The sequence below is a fragment of the Acinonyx jubatus genome, chromosome C2, assembly GCF_027475565.1.
Source record: "Acinonyx jubatus isolate Ajub_Pintada_27869175 chromosome C2, VMU_Ajub_asm_v1.0, whole genome shotgun sequence".
In the NCBI taxonomy this organism is placed as follows: Eukaryota; Metazoa; Chordata; class Mammalia; order Carnivora; family Felidae; genus Acinonyx; species Acinonyx jubatus.
In genome coordinates, this window is record NC_069384.1 from 78,800,172 (window position 1) to 78,822,302 (window position 22,131).

General features: G+C 43.6%; 1 protein-coding gene across 1 annotated transcript in view; it reads left to right on the forward strand.

Moving 5' to 3' along the window:
- The window catches only part of BCL6 (BCL6 transcription repressor), an 88,136-nt gene that overhangs the window by 21,119 nt on the left and 44,886 nt on the right, over window positions 1-22,131 (forward strand). Inside the window, exon 2 of the mRNA XM_053221083.1 lies at window positions 14,914-15,053. The gene's annotated coding sequence lies outside the window, so the exon portion shown is untranslated. The remainder of the gene's footprint in view (window positions 1-14,913; window positions 15,054-22,131) is intronic.

A 22,131-nucleotide genomic window follows, 5' to 3' on the forward strand; every position in this document is an offset into this window, starting at 1 on the left:
GTTTTGCCCCGTTAGAAAAAGAAAATTCAGTAACCCAGCGTGTTCTCTTTTTATACTTTGTTTCCAGGAAGCTTGGAATCAAATTCAGTTCCCCTCAATGTCTGGTAGTATTTTATACCACTTCCTTCACTTGCTTTCTGTTCTGTTTTATACCTAAGTACCTTGTTTTAAAATTTTTTTTTAACATTTATTTATTATATTATTGAGAGAGAGAGAGACAGAGCATGAGTGAGGGAGGGGCAGAGAAAGAGGGAGACACAGAATTCGAAGCAGGCTCCAGGCTGTCAGCACAGAGCCTGACACGGGGCTCGAACTCACGAACCAGGAGATCATGACCTGAGCCAAAGTCAGACGCTCAACCGACTGAGCCACCCAGGAGCCCCTAAGTACCTCGTTTTTAAAGAATAATCATCGTGAGCGATTTGCAAGGTGCTTTCACAGCATCCGTCCTCCATTCCCTCGCCTTTCACCAGTGCCCACTGTGGCCATGGCCTCTGCCCCACACAGCAGATACAGTGTGGGGGGGACAACATAGTTCCTGCTCCTACAATCCCATTGAGGAGACGGACAAGAACCCAATAATGGTGCTCATAGTTACAACTGTGGTGAGCGGAGCAAAGGAAACTCCTGGAAGCCCCAAGAATCTGAGGGGTCAGGAGAAGCATCCTTGAGGCTGAAGGATGCACTTGGAGATGGGTGGGGCACCCTCCACCCCAAATGAACTCTTCTCTTTGGAGACTTTGTAAAATGATGGTTCAGCTCTTGCCTGGGACACTTACGGTGGTGGGAGCCAATGCTGCGTTTTTGGACAGTGACAGCAGTCAAACTGGAGTAGAATTTGACTCATGGAACCTGCACCCTGATGTCTATACTTGAGTCCACACATATAAGCTGAATTTCTGTCTCACCTGGCACTCCAAGACTGGAGATGGCAGTGATAAGCCCCACCTACACACTCTTACAGGTATATCTGTTCTCTCACGGTTAAAAACAGGTTTCCCAATTTTCATTTTCCTGTTTCCAGATGATGTCATGTTGATAGAGACTTCTGATTGTTTCCAAATATCCATTTGTCGCTTCTATAGAAATACAACTCCTAGTTACCGGATACAGAATTGTTAGTTGGAAGTGTGACTGTCGGGGGGGGGGGGGGGGGGGGAGGGGGAAGAAAAAGAAACTAACAAACAAACAAAAAGACCACATTTTCCAGCTTCTCTTGCAGCTAGGTGCAGTGGATTACTGGTAAATTTTTATCAGTTCTTCTGGAAGAAAAAGAAGGTCCCAATTACTATCTGTAGTGTTAATTCTCCCATAGCTAATTTGAAGCTACTACACATGACTCGCCAAACAGGGAGTTAGGAGGAAATGTTCACAACGTGTTTTCACGTGCCCTACGAGTGGGTCCTGGCACACCATTGGCTAGCTGGGACCCTAAGATGAGGTTCTCAATGGGATATAAGTGGAAGTAAAGTGTATAACGTCCCAGTCGTGCCTCAAATGGAAGTGGGGGACCTCTGCTTCCCCTTTTTCTTTTTCCGATGGTCTGGACAGAAACATGGTGGATAATCTAGATTATACTCCACAGGTAAGGGCAACGTTCTAGAGACGGCAGAGCAGCAAGATGGGAGGAGCCTGGATTCCAAATATTTTAAGTGCCACCTGGTAGACCTAGTTTCCTCGTGGGCGATTTTTTTTTTTTTAATGCAAACAACTAAGAAATTTCTAACTTATTTCAGCCGTTATCATTTTGGGTCTCTGCTACAAACAGTGGAACCCGAGGCACCTGGGTGGTTCAGTCAGTTAGGCGTCCAACTTTGGCTCAGGTCATGATGTCACAGTTCGTGGGTTCGAGTCCCGCATCAGGCTCTGTGCTGACAGCTCGCAGCCAGGAGCCTGCTTCAGATTCTGTGTCTCCCTCTCTCTCTGCCCCTCCCCCATTCATGCTCTGTCTCTCTCTCTCTCTCTCACACACACAAATAAATAAACATTAAAAAAAATAAAAGAAAAAAAAGCTGAACCTATATCTTAACTAATAGAGTCATTCATCATAGAATGGCAACGAGACCACTGCTCTAACATCATCCCCAAACCCACTACTTATGACACATAATATGAGCAGATGAATTACACATTCTCCCTGCTCCCGGGAGCCCAGCCCAGGACCAAAGATGTCATGTACCCGACTCACTGTGAAGCAAGGTACAGGTCATGAGTACTTGAAGGCAGTTCAGAAAGTCAACCGCATGGATCGAAAGAAGGGAATGACTGTTACTCTGAATGAGGCCATATTTGAACTCAACTTTCAAAGATGGTTAGACTTTTGACAAGTAGAAATGAGCAACAATGCATTCCAGGCAGAGGGATTGTACTTCTCATTCAGATTTTAGATTCCAATCATTCTGAAAATGTGATCCCTTAAGAAATCTCTAGACTGTTATTTTTCCCCTTGTAACACAACAAATTAATATTGTAAAACTATGACAAAAATGTTTAAAATATTGAAGAGAATCAATTGTTTTCTGAGTCTCTGATCTCCCCATTTACAAAGAAGCCCTTGATTTGTTCATTTTAAAGCATTTTGGTGGATTAATTAAAGCATTCCTTTAAGTGCTTTCCTAGGCAGCACTTTCTGGGCTTATTTTGAATTACTCAAGGTGCATAAAGACACTTTAAAAAAGTGTCATTCCTTTAAAAAAAAAATCTATAATGCAAACTTTTCACTAATGCAAACAGGCCTCCTTTCTAGTTAGTTTTTCTTAAGGGAAGAAATGATGTCTTGTGTTTCTTTCTCATTGCTTCCTGGGGGCCAATACGGTAGTAAGCACCGGAGAAGCTATAAATATTTATCAGTGTGAACAGGAGTCCTGGAATTTGAGACTATGAGGGAGGATGCTGGGATTGTGGATGAGGATAGGACTGCATAAAGGGCCTGGGTGGGAAGAAAAAGTCTGGCAGGTGCATGGTAGTCTTAGGAATGAGCTCCCGAGATACGCCCCCCCCCCCCCCCCCCCCCCCCCCCCCCCGCCCCAGATCCTGACAGCAAATCCCCAGTCTCCTCTTCCCTTCAGGGCACAGGTCAGAAAACAGAGGCCCTGGGGGCAAATGGCATTGATAAAGGTTTCAAAGCTACTGCGTCCTAGAGCTGGCTAGCTTTCTCCCGCCTTTCCAAGTTAGCTGATGTTTATCCTCAATTTGCTTTTCAAAGTTGTGGTATGGAAAAACACAATAAAAAGAATCCTATGCGGTGTTTGACATTCAAGTTCACATTGTATTCTTTCCTCAGAAAATTAATGCGCACATAACTATGGGAGTGCGAGCAAAGTCACACGTTGAAACTCCGAAACTTGAAGATGTAAATCCTTTTTATGATGGAACAAAACGAATAAAGTTGGGGGGGGGGGTTCTCCCAACTCAACAGAACATCCAGGCATTATCTCCTTAGCTTCTCCCTTTCCGTAGAGTGACAGGGAAAAAAGCAGGTAGGCAGATTCCCCAAGGAAAAGCAGACGAGAGCAGAAACACTTGAATTCCCACAGGGCTACGTGAGGCTAAGAGTATGAGTCAGAGAAAGAGGAAATCAAAATGGCGCAGTCAGGAGAGCACGGATGGGAGCCAGTTCCTGTTAGGTGGTGAAGAAATGGAGAAGACGGGGGGGTTTAATCAGAGCAGCCATAAACAATCTACTTGAACCCTTCTAACATATTAGCAACAAGGTATATTCATGAGGATGACTTTCTATGGAGGAGGCAACCTGTGGGGCATGTTGGCTCAGATTCTGGTCCAAATTTAGTAACTTTGTGTCACCTGGACAGTTTATCTCCCTTCAGAGCCTCAGTTTCTTTATCAACAGAATGGGATCTCTTCCACAGCTAGTGACCTTTGCCTCTTTCAGACTTATGAGATAACAATATTTACATTCCTGAGAGAAATTCAGCTTCTCTGACTACATACAGTTAACTCCACTTTATCATTAGCTTCTGTAGAGTCCTGAGAATTATTTCCTTTTGCTTCTTTATCACTTAACAACTGGCTAAATTACTCAGTTCACAACCCATTTAATGCTGCAAGTCATATAAGAACGGAGAGAAATGATATACAATGTTACTTTATTTTTCACAGTTGAAAGAGAAAATTGCCGATATACTTAACAAAGAAAATATTTACTTGCATGACTCTATAGAGAGGTAGAAATAGTCACATACTTGTTAAATTGAGTTTAAATTTTCCTGAACTCTCTTCCATAGTTCAAGCCTTTGAAGATAAATTATCCCTAAATTTAGGCCAGAGATTTCTCTTTACTTTGGGTCAACAGCATAGACTCTTATGGTCCAAGCCACAATCATTTGAAGCTTAAACTCTTGGAATAGTCTATTGATTCAAATCCCTTCTCTTCCCCCACCCCCACCTTCCTTCCCTGCCCACCCCTCCAAGCCTACTCCCCACATAGCAGCTAGAGGATCCATTTGAAACCTAAGTCAGGTCATGTGACGCCTCTGCCCAGAGTGCTCCAGTGACTTCCTGTCTCACTCAGAGTCAGAGCCCTAATTCCCTTCAGGCCCTGAGAGGCCCTGCAGGCCCCTTGCTGCCTCTCAGACCTCATCTCCGACCCTTTCCCCTCCCAGACTCTGCTCCAGTCACACTGGCCTGCCTGCTGTTCCCAGGACACTCAAGCACACCCCCACCAAGAGACCCTTTCAAGTGATGTTCCCTCCATCTGGAACACTTTCCCACCAGGTGGCAATAAGGTGTGCTCTTCCCTTTACCTATTCTATTTACCTATTCTAGATAGTGACCCTCCCTGTTGGTATGAGCACTGGGTGTTGTATGGAAACCAATATGACAATAAATTTCATAAAAAAAAAAATAGTGACCCTCTGCCTCCATGGCTTTGCACCCCCTGTTGTAGTTCCTATTTATGTCTCTCCTGTCCATTGTATCCCACTAGAATATAAGATCTACGGGCTCCGAGGTTTTGTCTGTTTGATTCATTCTTTTTCATATCTCTAATGCTTAGAAGTGTGTGTGACATATAGTAGGCATCCAACAAATATTCATTTAAAAATATGCATAACTCTTTTTCATCACAGGCCATTTTATTTTACTGGACAATGTACAGTCTCTCTGACTCAATAATTTGTATAAGGAAAAATTTGTTTTTTCTCAGCTATAGACATGATGACCACAAAAGATATCTGAAGTCCTCCTGAGATCATTACTGAAAATGGCCAAATTCGGGGCCCTGTGGAAGGGTTGAGCGAGCAGTTGAATGGATGAAGTCCAGGAGACTCGAAGGGCCAGAAGTCCTATGCCGTCACCAATTATGGGGCCATTTCCACCAAGGTGTAGAGCACCTACAAATAACCAACCTGTCCTCCTGGGAAACTTAGGCAATTTTCCAGACAGAGGTGCTAACTGTGTGATCCATGAAAGTGATTATACTGATGTGAAGATCTTTCTTTCTATAGCAAGGCGGTCACGTTATCTTGATTCCATGAGTGTTCCCGTTATCAGATATCTTGGGCTCCGGCAGGCTGCATCCCTGTTCAGTTGGCTGAGACATCGGGTGGTGTCAGAAGTACACACAGAGAGGGGCGCCTGGATGGCTCAGTCGGTTAAGCGTCCGACTTCAACTCAGGTCACGATCTCGAGGTCTGTGGGTTCAAGCCCCGTGTCGGGCTCTGGGCTGATGGCTCAGAGCCTGGAGCCTGCTTCGGATTCTGTGTCTCCCTCTCTCTCTGACCCTCCCCCGTTCATGCTCTGTCTCCCTTTGTCTCAAAATAAATAAACGTTAAAAAAAAAAAAAAAGTACACACAGAGAAAGAACCCTGAGAACAGGGCCCAGAGCCTCTGTGGAAGATTTCAAATGTGGGCTTTGCCACTCCACACTGGGTGAGCCCAGGCAAGCCACTTCACTTCCCCAGACCGCAGTCTTTTCTTCAGCAAGATATGAGTCACAAACAATTCCTGCTTTGCCACCTCATGGCCTGAAATAACCAGTGTGAGAATTTCTCTAAGTATATAGGACTCCATGCTAACTGCTCCATAAATGACTAAATGGCATTACTTGAGTCCTCAGGCTGATTCCTGAAAAGACAAATGGGCATGTCTAGGTAAACAGTCCCACCTTGTCCTGCCCATCCCCAAGAGAATGGAACTCAGGAAGGGAGAAGGCCAGCTTTATGGCGTCAGATTTTCGGTGCCATACTTGGGGATTTGTTCATTCGCCCACGACCCATCTACTGAGTGCCTACCATGGGCAAGGTGTTGAACCTAAGCTCCTGTAGGGAGAACAGACTTGAATATAATCCAGTCTTCTCCTAAAGGCACTCACATAGAATAGTGGGGAAGACCACACACAAACCCCCCAAATCTGTACTATAACATAGAAAGAGGTTTGTCAAAAGAAAGACCCCTGGAGTGAAATCAATTCTCACGGGCTTGCCAGTCACTTCGTTCTCTGGGCTTCAGTTTCCTCTTCAGCAAAAGTAGAATAATCACAGGCTGATTACGAAGATCGAGATAGGATATTATTTTGTGTAGGTGCTTTGTAAACTGTGAATTGCCATCCAAGAATCAGTTCTTCTGTCTCTCCTTCCCCTCTTCCTCCTCCTCTTTCTTTTCCTTCCTTCCGCCCCCTCTGCTTCTCTCCCGCTTGCTCCTTATCTCTGTTCTCTCTTTGCTTTGATAGGGGCCCCACTGTGCATCACTGAGACAGTCTCACAATTAGCTGGATCTAGTCTGATCATTAAAATGACAGCCCAGTTGGATATCTTTGATCCAACATGTTTCCTTATTGTATCACATGGTAGCTATGAGTTTCTAATGGATCTGACCCCCGCCTGACTTAGATGACATCCCCCCCCCCAGTCTGTTGCTATACATAGGGTATAGAATTGAATCCAGGTGCATAATGACCTTTATTCCCAAGGGGTTGACTATAACTGAGGGTGGGGGAGGTGTTTAGATACAAAATGTAAAGTGCTCAATATTTCAAATCAGTTAGCATGTAGGAACAAAACAGGCACACCCACAACTCCTGGGTTCAACCCTTTCCTTTATCCAGCAAAAACTTCAGTTCCTTAGAATTTATGGCAGAATATCAACTTGGAAATAAATCTTAGAGATCAGATTACTCGAATGTCTGTTTGTTTTTCAAATGGTAAACTGAGGCCCAGAAAGGAGATCTACCTGACCAAGGTCATACAGTTGAATTAGCAACAAAAAGCCTAGAACTCAGATCTTCTGATTCTCATTCCATTTTGTCCACGTACCCCTCGGGCCAGCCTCTAGGTCCCATGACATGTGGAGACGCAGGTTCTTATTCTTTCTATACGCTCCCCCTCTTTCTCTTTCCCTAGGTTTGGGACATTCCTCCCACTTCCCCTGCCCTAACCACCTCCACCACACACACACACACACACACACACACACACACACACACCCCTTCTTCTTGAGTCATGCTTCTGACAGCTAAGACTCTCAAGTCTCAAAGTTGGGCTCGTGTATAGCCGGGCTTCATGTACCCTGTGCTCCACATTTCCATCCCCACAGTAAGCACGGTCTCATTTAATCTTCACAAAAAATTGGTGTAGTGTCATTATTCTGATCTTATAGACTAGCCAACTGGAGCTCAGAGAACTGTCTTACTTACCCCAGGTCACACAGCTAGAAAGGAGTAGGACCAGGATTTATATCAGATCTAGTACCAAAATTGGTTATTGCCTTATTGCCCCTTTAGCACAGCCCTGACCTTGGGAAAGAAATACCAAGGGGTACTTGGCTTCCAGCTCTTCTGGTGTGGGAAAATGGCACAAGTCTCCTGGACTCCTGAACATTTCTGAATGTTTTAACTATACACTAAGCAAAGAGAAGTAGAGTGAGTCACTTTACTCCCCCTCAAAGAGGGTAAGTAATAATGCTTCCTTAACAAGAGTTGTGAAAACTGAGGATTAGAATGGATAATGTTTGAGAAAGCACCGGGTAGTTTGTAAAGGACTATATAACTATTTGGTTTCAATAAATGACTCATGATTTTCTTAATCCAAATGTTAATGATGATATTGTTTACACTAGTTTATTATAAGCCTTCTCAAATAGTTTGATTAAGTGGGTAGTCTAAGATAATAAGTGTATGAATAATTAAAGTATTTTATCGGATTTTTTTCGTCTCACCTCTTGCCAAAAAAGAAGTTGGTTTATAGCTTGTGAATGCATACATACCATGGTGCCATTCCGTTTTCTTAGAATTAAAAAAACAAAAACAAAAACAAAACGATCACTGTTGTCACCTTAACAAACATTGACTGAACACATGCTTTGTGCCCCAAGATTGGACCAAATACTCTATTCTTCTTTACCTCATTTAATTATAGAGAGAGAGGTACCATTATGATCTGTATTTTATAGATGAGGAAACTGAAGCTCAAAGCATCTAAGTGCCTTAACTAAGGTCACACGACTGTTAAGTGAAAATGACAAGTTTTTAGAGGCTACGCAATATATTTGACATTACCTATACCACATCTGTCAAAACAAAACTTGTCAAAAACTTCAGTGGCTTGCCGTTATGGTACCTAGAAAAATGGATCATAAGGAAAATGTTAAAAACTGACTAGTAATTCATGTGTGTGTGTGTGTGTGCGAGAGAGAGAGAGAGAGAGAGAGAGGCAGAGACATGGGAAACAGGGGGAAAAAGCATACAAAATCTTAAGCTAAAGAAGACTGCTGTGGGGGCGCCTGGGTTGCTCACTTGGTTAAGCATCGAGCTCTTGATTTTGGCTCAGTTTGTAATCTCACGGTTCATGAGTTCGAGCCCACATCAGGCTCTTCGCTGACAGTGTGGAGCCTGCTTAGGACTCTCTCTCTCTCTCTCTCTCTCTCTCTCTCTCTCTCTCTCTCTCCCCCCCCTTCTCTGTTCTCTCCCCCTGACTTCTATATCTCAAAAATAAATAAACAAACAAACAAACATTAAAAAAATAGAAAAGAAAACCACTGTGAAATGAAAGTCTAGGTCTGCACTCTTTCACATAGAGAGATATCGCACACTACTGATCCATTGACCCCCCAAATGATTGAACACTTACTATGTACAAGGACAAGTGTTCAAGTCTACAGGTTAAGAACACGAACTCAGAGAACCTCCTCCTCGGACCTCATAAACTCCTAGATAAATTGCCAGATAAATGCACTTAAATCATTGTGTGTAACACTTAAGTAAATTGCCTCTGGGGTGTGCTCAAAAGTTGGTCCTTATCTGAAGTGCTCTTTTATACAATTGCTTAAGGAAAGGGATAAAGGAGAATGTCCAACATGTGGAAATAAAAACATAGGATTAGGAGAAGAAGGTGAGTTACTTAAATTGGTGAAGACGTTGGGACATAGATACTTTTATTTTCAGTAGAACTTAGAGCTCTTTGCAAAAAAAAAAAAAAAAAAAAAAAAAAATCCAATGTCCCGAAAGCTAAATAAGGCAAACTGGGCCTCTGATTCCCCAAGGTTCAGATTAAGAGCCCAACTCTTCCGTGGAGGACAGGAGGAATGAGAGACCAAGTTTCCATTATAAATAACCCCAGAGTTCAGTCAATAGCAATTTCTTTTGAAGCCTTTTAAGAAACCTGGGATGAAGCCAGCAGAGAGGTACCCACTAGGCCAATCCAGGAGAACAGGGAAATATCTAGAGCTGATTTCACTTTGCATAGCATTTACTGCTGCAGATCACAGCAAGACAAAGCAGCCAATGGTGGCAGAAGTGTCCCCTGGCTGGTGGACCCTGTCATCAAAATGTCTCTTCTCCACCACTCAGGCAACATAGCGTTGGCTTCCCTCTTGTAGTATCTTTGCACTCCCCCTCCTCAGGAAGCAGAAAGTCTTGGAATTAGAAGCCTTGACATTCACCTTGCTGTCTATCCAAGTAGTAGCTCTTGCCACATGCAGGTTAACTCACCTGTGAATTTCCTCATCTTGCCATGTGGCCTGCTTCACAGGGCTACTTGGTCACTCAGGTGACACGACAAAATGCCAAACACATTGGGGAGTGACCCAATGTCCAAACGTGAAGGAATAAATAGCTTAAAATATAAAGGATTTGAATACAGATGTCCGTGCCCATCCACAGTTGAAAACAAAAATGAAGCTAGTGAATAAGGCCTACAAACTCACAGATAGACACCTGGTCTACTTAGAATGGAACCTGAACTCCTTGACTGGTTTTCAAAGTCCTCCCCAAGATATCCCCAACCCTTTTCTCTATAATTGTCTCTCTATGTACCCTTTATGTCTCTCACAGTCCTATCATAGTAACCACCCAGTGATTCAAGAGCCCAGTTCTTTAATACCTTCATTTATTTGTTGTGTTACTTCCACCTCCTGGAACACCTTTCTCCTAAATGGCTATACATCCAAACCTGCTTGAATGCAACCTCCTCCAGGAAAGAAGTTCTCTCTGATATTCTCTGTTGTAAGTCATGCCTACTTAATCCAAACACCCCCCGGCATTTTAATTTGCACCTCATATTCTAATGATTTATATGCTTGTGATTTGTCAATTTCCTTGAGAAGAAGGATTATGTCTAATTCTTCTTTGTTTCACTTACCAAGAAAATAATACTAGCTAGTGGCTGAGATTGGTCAAGCACTTAACGTGTGTGACCTCCCTTAACCCTCACAGCTAACTGAGGATGTTGATACTTGTATCTACCCTCGGCCTGCAAATGAGAAAATGGGAGATCAGAGAGGTTAAGAAAGCTGCCCAAGCACACAGCATTAAGTGGTAAAGTCAAGTTAGAAAATGGGGATTTCCAGTCTAAATCTATTTTTCATATCCATGCCTTCAATGACTGCCGGTTCTTAGCATAGGAAAGACTCAATAGATGCCTATTCATGAAGTAAATGAACAAACAAAGAAAGCACGAATCTTCAAGCATACACATTCCCATTCCACGCACAGAACTTCACCTTCTCTTTCAGGTAGTGGCCACTCAGTGAACATTTGCTGAATTAATGACTGGAGGAAGCGGTTCTAGAACAGATGTCTGGGGGGCTGCTGAGTCCAGAAAGATCTCAAAGGGGAGTCACTCACCCATTCCTTCAGCACTGACTCATCATTCATTCATTCTTTCAACATGTATTAAAAGGCTGCTATGTACTGAGCCGATGGTATAGGAATGAACAATAAGTCAGCCATGAGTCCCGGTCTTTGGGTGTTTACATTTTGATAAGATGAGAATCGACTGGTGCTTTCCAAGTCTAAAAACAGGCATTGGCAGAGTAAAGACAACTGAAGGGAATGACCAACATAACGTTCAGAGGTGACTGGTGAGGATAAGTCTGATGCTGAATATGAAGAAGTCTTCCTTTAAAGAGGAAATTCAGCTGAAGATCATGAAGATAACTGGATGACTCACCCATCAAAATAGGAAGCTGTGTCTGTCTGGTAAGGAAGATGGTCGCCTCGAGGTGGCAGAAACCACGAAGATCCTGCTCCAACACTTACCACAGTAGACTTCACCCTTGCTACTTGGGCTACTGTGTGTGGAGTGGAGGACCTGTTCACTGGCCAGGGCTGGAGGTAGGCAGTGCAGCCTTGTGGCAGGAGAGCCCAGGATCTCAGGGTCACTGGCTCACTCCGAACGAACGCTTCGTGTAGAAAGAAACTCTGCACATTTGGGCACATGTAAGAGTGGGGAAACTGACAATTCCTCTTTCACCGAGTTGTAAAGTGCATAGAACAATGCCAGGCTCATAGAAAGCCCTCACGAAAGGTTAGCTATTTTTACTGTGCTTCCATCATTGGCCCTAAATGCTGGTACTTTCAAAGCGAAAAATACCCAGTGAATTCTAGAAGGGAGAGAAGATGCTTACATTTTACTTGGGTATGAAGTAAGAGTATAAACCATACATCTTGCATCTCGTGAAAACTTTGTTTGTAAGATAATAGTTCCCTCATCAACCCAGGGCCTGGCTTCTCTAAACTACCATATCGTTGTCTCCTGCAACAGAAGTCCAAATGGATCATGATTTTTCAGATTTGTGTACTTTATCACAAGACGTTAAGAGGAGCATCGAGTGATTCTGCTACAGCCACACAGTTACATTTTCTTTTACTTTACCAGACTTTTGCTCCTATCAGAATTCATGTCTTATTTTTGGTATATAAATGTTACTCTACCCTACAAAGTAGGCATTTCTTTATTAAAGCAAACGTTAGCTTAATACATATATTTCTTCCTATTAAAAAATCCAAAAATACATTTAAAAATATATGTGTTACAATTGTTTATTTATGCAAAGAATTATAAACAGATCGAGCTTTACTGCAAAAAAAGTTCTGATGTTAAATCTCGCAGCTGGTCTTTTTGGGTTTTTTTTCCAACCATTGGTTCTATCGTACCCCAAAAATGGATCTCTCATTTTACATGGGCTTTGATCAGGGAAGCAATGGCCCTCCCACTGGCAACTCTTAAATAGCCAAGATTAATTACAAAGACATAAATTCAAAAGTAGCAAGACAACTCTTTTGACTTCTTCAAAAGTGTTGCCAAAGAAAGTACAAGATTTTCATCCTATACATTTTTTTTCCTTCATTGATAATAAGGTGTTTCCTTTTTTGTTAATTCAATACTTCTGTTGTAAAGAATAAGAATCATATGCTAGACAACTCAGAGGTTATCACTTAAAAGATTTCCAGACTTTGTCTTAATAGAAACATGTTTTAGGACAACAGTTTTAAAAATTATGACTAATGAATAAATACGTTCAGAATGTTATTTATTTCTATTTATTTACTTATGTTTACATATCAAACATCATAACTTACTGCCAAATGCTGGTGTCCTCCTTTGCCATGTTTTTGATAAGATGCGTTACATAGGAAGAACACAGCAGTAAATGCAGGAGATACTTCCCAAATTGCCTGATGAGATAACTAAGTTGAATAATCAAGGAACTCAAAAAACAAACAAACAAACAAACAAAAAAAACCCATCTCAACTTTGTTCCACACCTGAGGCAGCCACATCAAATGGGGCTTGTCAGTGCGTGGGGCACAGGAGTGGGTTTGAGATAAGCTACAGAAGGTGGTGGCTGTGGTGAAAATGGTACAGGATATGGAGCCAGGAAGACTGGGCTCCAAATCTTGACTCTACCTCACTGGCCATCTGCCTTCTGAGCCTCAGTTTACTCACCTGGAAAACCATCATCTTAACCCCAATGTCACAGAGTCCCGGGGAGCATTCTAATATATAGTAGATGCTCCGTAACTAGCGGTCTTATGATGGGGATAAGTTTGGTATATTTGCATACAGATATAATTAGACAGTGCTTGTAGTGTACGGATATTTAAAAGGCATGTTAGCAATCCTTCACAAGGTTGCTACATGGGTTGAGGGAAGGCTGACACATTCTCCTGTTCCATAAAACTTTCTGTGGTACCTACTCCAAATCACACTAGAGAGACCATCACTCTCTGGGCATACTGAACAGATTATCATTGCTAATGAAGAGTAGAGCACTCGACTTAGATGTAGGGAGACCTGTGATTTAGTCCTGACTCCATCTTGGAAGGGCTCTATGACCTTGGCTCAGTTGCCTCCTCTCTCAGGACCTCAGTTTCCTAGTTTTAAGATAAGGAAGTCATCTGGAAATCTTTTAGTTCTAAAACTGTATTAGGTATTCAGATCTCTAATTTTCTGACTCAGGCAGAGGTTCAAAGGGAAGAAAACCTGTAGACATGACTAAGGTGCTGGGAGAGATTGACCCTTCATCTTGTGTCTGAAAAGGTATGATAGTGACCTGATTTTTACATGCTCTCTTAACAGCTAAAGTTAAAGTAGATCAGGTCAAGTTCCTTTCCTTGTGACCAAGAATGACAGGGAAATGTTGAAAACGTTTCTCTAGTCTTAGCAATAAAGGTATACTACATGCAGTGTACAATTTTGTCTGTTCACAGTCCTAACCAAGGCCTTACATACGGGTTGGGATTTGGGGTATTGTCTGTGGTCATGGATCCACAGAGGTCACCAATCACACACAGCCCCAAATATCTTTGGTAAGTGCATTCTTGCTGTGGTGGATCCCTTCCTATAACTGGACCAGAAAATAAATCCAAGTTTAAACTATTCCTCTTTTCAAGCTAACCAACCATGTAATTGTCTACCTTGGGAGTCAGAGAGATCCCAGCCTAGAGCTATCAAAGAAGGAGTTCAACAAAGAAGGAGTTCAATGGACACTTTGTTAGGTGTGTTATGTTGGAGACTCAAGTATGGAGTGACCTCTAAAGAACCTGAACTCCAGACTTTATGACTCTTCTGGTGCTGTTCCCTCTTACCAGGCTGATTCTGAGCTGATTCTGGGGTTTACCTTTATATCAAAAAAGAGAGAGAAATGAGTTGTTCAGACCTGTTGAGGAAGAGGAAAAAACCAACTCCGCACATGAGCTAGTTGAGTCTTCTAATGCTAAAGGCACCAGTATTCCAGGATTCTGAGCCATGGGGTTCTGGGTAACAAAGGTCAACTAAATATGGATGACGGCATTGTGAAAAAAAAGTTCAGCTGAGGTGACTGACATGCCCAAACCTGGACCTGGCAAACAGGAGGGGGCAAGATCACTTTGCCAGTATTTGTTATGGTACCTGACAATTACCTGCCTGCTCACTTCTCACTGGATCCTCTGAGAATTCAGAGACCCAGTTTGTACCTCGCTCAGTGCCCATCGCTCGAAGCATTGTTCTATAATTTAATCCGGTCCTTCTCATTTTGGCATACCGCCTGCTCCAGCTCAGAAGTTAAAAGGTTGCACTTCCTTAAAATTTAGTATTTCCCAACTGAACCTGCATCAATCAACTGATTAGTACAATTATACATGTACTGCTCAAGACTAAACACCAGCTAATGATCGCTAGCTTTGTCTTACACCAGGATGGTCTCTCTTGATCCAGCTGGGAACTGACCACTTGAAAGGAGGCACATGGGAAGATCTGAAATGCAACTGGGAGAACACCGTATCAAGCTGTCATAGTCGTTCGAGGGGCAACCTTGGCAGCGTCTGGCCAGATCTGGTAAGTTGGAGGAATTTTGAACTGTGGGGTATGCATAGTGACTCAAGATTTAAAGAATGGCATAGTAAAGGAGCTAGTGAGGAGGTTTCCCACCTTAACTCTCTTGCTGGGCACCCGCACCCCCTCACTTCTCTGATTCCCACCACTCACCGGGGGTTTGTGTTGATTTGCTGACTGGGTTAAGGAATAGTGCTATCCAACGCTGGTAGGCATAGCAGCTTGGTGTGTGTGGATCCGAAGGGTTAAGAATGTTTTCAGGACTCATCCTGGCTTCAGAGAGAAGAACCCAAGGCTCCGGGGGAGGTAGGCCCATCCCTAGAAGGATTGTACCTGAAAGGCCGGGTCCATGCTTTTGTTATTGCAGGGCAGGGTGTTAAAGACCTGGCTCATCCCAGCATTCTCTCTAAAGAACCACAAATGGGTGGTTACGCCATTAGTTGGAAAGCAAGGCTCATGTTTCTCCTCCTGTCTGCTCCTGTCTGAGATTGCTGTGACCTTCTTTGTTTGAAGAAAACTATTTGGCTCTACACTAAAATATAAGTCTCGTTAACCATGCTCCTTCCAAAGAGTACAGTCCTAACTTTCTCTTTCTGCCCTCTCTCCTCTTCCTTCGCCTCTGTCTTCCTTGCGGTTGTTTAGGTAATGGTACATGTTCAAGCAGGGGATTTGAATGTTTAACGTGGTCACCAGAGGAGCCCACACATAAGGGTTTTGAGTCCGCTCGTGAAAGAAGGGGAAGTGATCCTGGCCATTGGGTGGGTGGTGACATCAAAGAGAAGCCTGTGCTGTTCCCTACAGTGTGGCTGGGATTTTTCACTCCAAGAAGAGGATTCAACAAGAGAGCTTTCCAGGAAAAGAGTGATGTTTCTTTTTTTGCTTCTTCTCCCTTCTTTTCCAAATCCATTCAGAAATATAAGCGTTTGATACCCAGAGACCAACTTCATTATGTAGAGAGGTCTAATGCTATTATTGAAAGCTAACACGAAAACCACACTTAATGAAAATAGCAATATCCAAATATTTTTTTTAATGTTTGTTTGTCTGCTTGTTTGTCTGGAGCGAGCATGTACACAAGGGATGTGGGGACAAGCAGAGATGGAAGGAAAAAGTCTCAAGCAGACTCCTTGCTATCAGTGCAGAGCCCAACCTGGGGCTCAATCCCACGAAACCATGAGATCATGACCTGAGCTGAAGTCAAGAGTCAGATGCTTAACTGACTGAGCCCCCGGGTGCCCCAATATCCAAACATTTTCATATCCACTGTGTTGATCCTATGAACAACACGGTAGGGTTTAAGAGGACAAGTATGGACAATATCCCGGTTTTTCATGGAGAAAATCAAGGTCAGAAACGGAAATTCCTTCCTTGCCCAGGGTCATACACCTGATAGACAAGCACCCAAACAGAATCATTTTTCTGACTTCAGGCTCATCATGGTTTTTTTCCTTTTTTTTTTTTTTTTTTTTTTGTACACCTTGCTGCCTCTTCCCACACAAGAATCTTTTAAGATTAAGTCTTTAGACTCGAGAGTTGGGTCTATGGTGTTACTCAAAGGACTAAGAAAATGAAACTTTGAGAAGATAATACTCTCATCTTTCTTTCTCTGCACAGTGTCTGAATATCAAGGAAAAGGATGATTTGTTAAGGCTGCTTTGAAAAATCACTGGCCCACAATTACTTGACTAATGCCAGTAGTAAAATCCTGTATAGCAAAACCACACTCTCTTTTTGTTTTTTCTTGGCTCATTACTTGTCTTAGCTGAATGGCCAGCTATGTGTGAGTTGACTGGTAGGAAGGTTGTCTGGGAGCAATGACTGGCTAGGAGGTTTCTGTTGAGATCCAGGTAGTAACTTTAGACAAGTGCATATCTGTTATCAATGAGAAGGTGAGATATGGAACACACAATAAGCCTTTGGCTCTGCCCATAAGCTTTGTCCAGCAGAGTCTAGACTGATGACCACCTGGATCGCCTCTGGAATCCTGGGAGAAGAAATAGTGACCCCTGATCAGAAGCTAGGTCTACTACTGTTGAAAGTCCAGGATCTTAAAGAAAACTAACCAATTTGTTGTTTTCTAGTTCCTACCAAAAAGACTGAGATTTGAGGACTCCCTCTTCCCCTCTCTCTTCCTCTCTCACTCATTATTAGCATCATAAAATCAACCATGGATGAGACCTCAGAGAGATCAAGATATGGTGGAAGGCATACTTGTCTGGGATTGTGAAGTCTCTGCTTCTCTCCAGGCTCTGTGTGGTCTCAGATGAGTGATTTGACTTTGTGAGTGTCAGCACCTCCATCTCTCAAAAGGGGAGTTGAACTGCATGGTCTGTGACACTTCCAGGCCTGACATTCTAGGATTCTGTCTAGACTATCAGATTCTGGTCTAAACCTGCTTAACCAAGAATGTCAAAGGATGCCCAAGTTTCTCGTCTTTAATTTGCCTCTCTCTTGGCAGGATGGTGCAAGCAGAGGAGTTGCCCCTCTTCCCCATGGTATTTAGGGGTCTCACTGCGATCACCTAGCATCCAACCCAATCCTTCCCTCTGCCAATGACCTTGAGCAGTGGCAAATTAAACACGCAGACACAACAGGGAACCCTTGATATGGAGGGCTCTTATTTTAGAAAGGAGAAAAGCGAGACGAGGAGTATAAGACCCAGTCAGTCCCTGAGATGGGCCAGGACTCCAGCCCAGTTGAGTGCCTGTTCCATAGCACAACCATGCTGGAGATGGAGATGATAGATAGATAGATAGATAGATAGATAGATAGATAGATAGATATTCAAGCTCTCACTTGGTAATACCTTTTGTTCATGACTCTCAGACTCCAGAGTCCAGAGGACTGAGTTTACTAACTCAAATCCGGTGATTATCTACCTTGTGTTCTTATTCTATGTCTATTCTAACTCCTTCCACCTTGTTTTTTAGTGGGCGGGGGGGTGGGGAGGAGGGGGGCAGGGAAAGCTGTCAGGTAAAGTAAGAAAGAAATGAGCAATAGACATTAACAAATAATTTCTGATTTGAATATCAGTGTAGTGTACAAAATCAGAAAGCAAATAAGTGAAGGTAAAAATAAAACCTCTCGTGATTCCCTCGTTCAGCAATATCCACTGTGAACATTTTGGTGAGTTTCCTTCCAGTCCTTTTTTATATACATATGCGAGTATATTCACTATCAATATTTTTTCATTGGTATTTCAAAGGGGTTTTAGGACTTACCACTTTACACCTTTGGTCTTCTATCAGTTGTATACAATCTCATTCCTATAATTCCATATCATTGTGGTGGTTATCCTTCCTAGTTGAAGCCTGATTGATAGAGTATATTGTTGAAACTCCTAACACATGTCAGGCCTGAATTTTAGAACTGGCTTCCCCACCTGGACATACTCCAAAAAGGAATTTTGAGGCATTTGACAGTATGTTCCAAAACAGCTCCAGGGTTTTTTAAAAGTCACCCATTGACTATCACATTTAACATTGATTAAACATCAGTTATGCATGTCACACATTGTGCTAAGTGATTTACAGATATTATGTTACTTAATCCTAACTCCCCGGGGATAAGTAGATTATTGTTTCCATATTACAGATGAGGAACGTGGGGCTTAGGGAAGGTACATCGCTCAAAGTTGCAGAGCTAATAAATGGTAGAGTCATGCTTCAAACCCAGGCAGTTGGTTCCAGAGTCCATACTCTGGGCTCAACGTTAAATTACTCACTAACACACCAAGCTGGAGAGGACTCACCTGTTGGCAGGGGGGCAGGGTCTTGGGGCAGCCACTTACACTGTGCGTAACCTGGCCAGATGAGCTCCACTGAGGAAGGCAGCAGATGTGCTGGAGTGAGCACTGGACTCGGAGTCAAACAGACATGGGCTCCAATCCTACTCTTCCAACAAGCCAGCTATGTGACCCTGGACACGTCACTGTCCTGTCTGAGCATCAGTGTTCTTTCTCCTCTACAAAAGGGAGATAATAGTATTAGTCTTCAAGGTTGTGTCGAGGGGCGCCTGGGTGGCGCAGTCGGTTAAGCGTCCGACTTCAGCCAGGTCGCGATCTCGCAGTCCGTGAGTTCGAGCCCCGCGTCAGGCTCTGGGCTGATGGCTCAGAGCCTGGAGCCTGTTTCCGATTCTGTGTCTCCCTCTCTCTCTGCCCCTCCCCCGTTCATGCTCTGTCTCTCTCTCTCTGTCCCAAAAATAAATAAACGTTGAAAAAAAATTAAAAAAAAAAAAAAAAAGGTTGTGTCGAGGATTAAGAATGGCAACACGTAAAAGCGCCTGGTGTGTTTTCAGGCAAATAGCAAACGCTAGTAGAATTTAAGAGAGTCTGAATCTGAGCAGGTCTTAGTCTCAGAGCAAACACACTTGCCGTGTGATTTTGAGCAAAGATCCTGGGGCCTTTCTAGGCCCAAGTTCCTCATCTAAGAGGTGGCTGGACTAGATGATCTCTATGACCCTGTCTAGAAGCTGGGCCTTCACTGGTCTTTAGAGGAAGGAATGTGGCACACGGTGTCTTCCTTTCTCGTATCAGTCGCAAATGAGGCCGAGGTTCTCTGAGTACAATGGGCTTCTCGGCCCCTCTGCCCTGTTCTCGACCAGAGCCAGGCACTTGGAGCTTTCTGACATGTCTGAGACCTGACGAAAGTCACAAATATTTCTTAGAAAGAAGGGGTGAGGTGGCGACTGCCGGGATGTCGTTGCTTTTATTAGCCCTTCTAGGGAAGGAGGGCCACAGCTTTATAATGTTCTGAATGGTGAGAGAAAATAACTCCTTGACTTGCTCCAAGGAATACAGCTGGGAAATCACAATGCCGGACGATTCCTTGGGTTTCTTACACTGAATCATACAATGATTCAGTGTAAGACAACCACTTGGGTTTTCACTGGCGGGCTCCTAGAACCTAAGCCCTGTGGGGAGTAGAGAACTGACAGTCTCACGCTAAAGATGCCTCTCGTCGGCCTCCATCGAGGAAACATAAACCAAGAGTTGAAGAGCGGTAGACAAGTCTTGTTAGGATCCCACAGAAAGGATAACTGAGGGGTTTTTCCCCCATTTCCCTGACCATGCCTCATTCATCTCTCCTCCTCTCCCAGATCTCTAACTGAGGAGGGTCCCAAGGCTCAGCCATCGGACTTCTTGTTCTGCGCTCACTTCCCTGGGGTTCTTATTCAGTTCCACAGTTTTAATAAAATCTTACCGCTGACAACTCGTGGATTTCTATCTCTGGCTTAGATTTCTCTCTGGGACTCCAGACTCAGGAATCCAGCGCCTGACCAGACCCCATCTTCTGACTATTTGGCTGCTCTAACTGAACCATCCAAATTCGAGTTCCTCATGTGCCCCGAACTCCTTCAAATCTGCTCCACCTGCGGTCTTTCCCTTTTCGGTAAATAACGATTCCATCTGTTATAGTTGTTCAGACCAAAAAAAAAAAAAAAAAAAAAAAAAATGAAGCCGGGCTTGCTTCCTTTTTCTCCACAACCCACAAACTACCAGAAAATTATATACAGAATATTACATACAGAATATTCCTCACCATTTCCTAGTCCAAGCCATCATCACCTCCCTCCAAGATTATTATAATAGCTCCCTAAATGGTCTCTATGTTCCTACCTTGCCCGTCGGCACAGAGAGGCTAGAGGGATTCTGTGACAATAAACTCGGGATCCTGCCCAAGCCGTCAATGGTTTTCCATCTCCTCCAGAGGAATAGAAAGAGCTTCCAGTGCCCAATGGGGTGTATATGACATACTCCCCTTTCCTCTCTGTCCTCTGTCAGTGCCCTGCCCTCCTTCACTCTGTTCTAGTGGCATCTTCAGGGGCAGCCTCCTTGCTATTCCTCACACAACGGGCATGCACTCGCTCGTGGCCTTGGTGCCTACAGTTCCCACTGCCGGGTACCTCTTACCCCGGATAGCCAAATAGTTCTCTCCTTCACCTCTCGTCAGTCTTTGGTGTAAGCTATCTGGTGGCACCTTCCCCAGAACCCCATCTCACACTGCACCCTGCTGCCTCTCTGCCCTGCTTTCCCCCCTTTGTAGTATTTATTATCGCCAAAGCCATTTCGTACTTACTATCCAGGGTATTGTCTGTTTCTCCCTGCTAGAAGGAAACTCCAAAGGACAGTGGAGCACACTGATGGGCGTTCAGTAAATATTGGTTGAAGAAATGGGTGGGGTTGTTGGCCAAAGGCTTTATGGAGAAGCCCAAGTTTGAGTGACCCTCTGAATCACAGGAGGATCTGAGTGACCAGAGGCTGAGAAAGGAGTGCTCAGGATAGAGGGACACTGGGCAGAGGCCAAGTGGGGTCTTCATGGGATGGATAGGGTCGGACTAACTGACTTACTCTTCATCAGCCTTTACGTACCTGGTTTTATTTCTTCCAGAGCACCTAGCGTCTCTCTTTAAGTATGTAGCAAAAATCCCATGGCTGCTTGATATAATAGAAAGCTCATGGATGGAATTCAGAGCCATAGCCCTAAGTCTAGAAGTGTGACCCAGGACTAGGTGCTTGACCTCTCTAACCCTCTGCTTGTTCATCTGTCAAAGAAGGAAAACAACACGGACTTGGGTTCTCATGGGGCTGTTGTCAAGATCAAATGAGGTAACGGGTGAGAAAGTGCTTCACACTTCGAAAGCTGGACCGTGTAGTGGGGATTAGTGAAATGCAAGTGTGTGTCACTGAAATAGTCACTCTGACTCTCATATAGATTATCTAACTCAGTGGCAAGGAAAGGAGGGGAGGGAGTTCCAAACTGGTGACTAATTCAAGATACACTTCATCTGGGCTTTTGAATACAGGAGGGGCATGGGAGGAGGGATTGGAAGATGTGCCTTCCTGAGGGCATGGCTAGTATCCAAATGAAGTGTTATTTGTTCCCCGTGCACCAGGTTCTGGAGATTACTTCTCCTTTCATCCTTACATACATTTGTGAGTCGGGTGTTATTACCGCCTCCTTTAGACATAAGAAAGCCGAGGTTCCGAGAGGTTAAGTAACTTGCCCAGGGTCACACAGGTATTTGTGTTAGGGTCCAAAGAAACCAGCTTTGTTTTAAGAGTCTTTGTGTCCTTTCCATA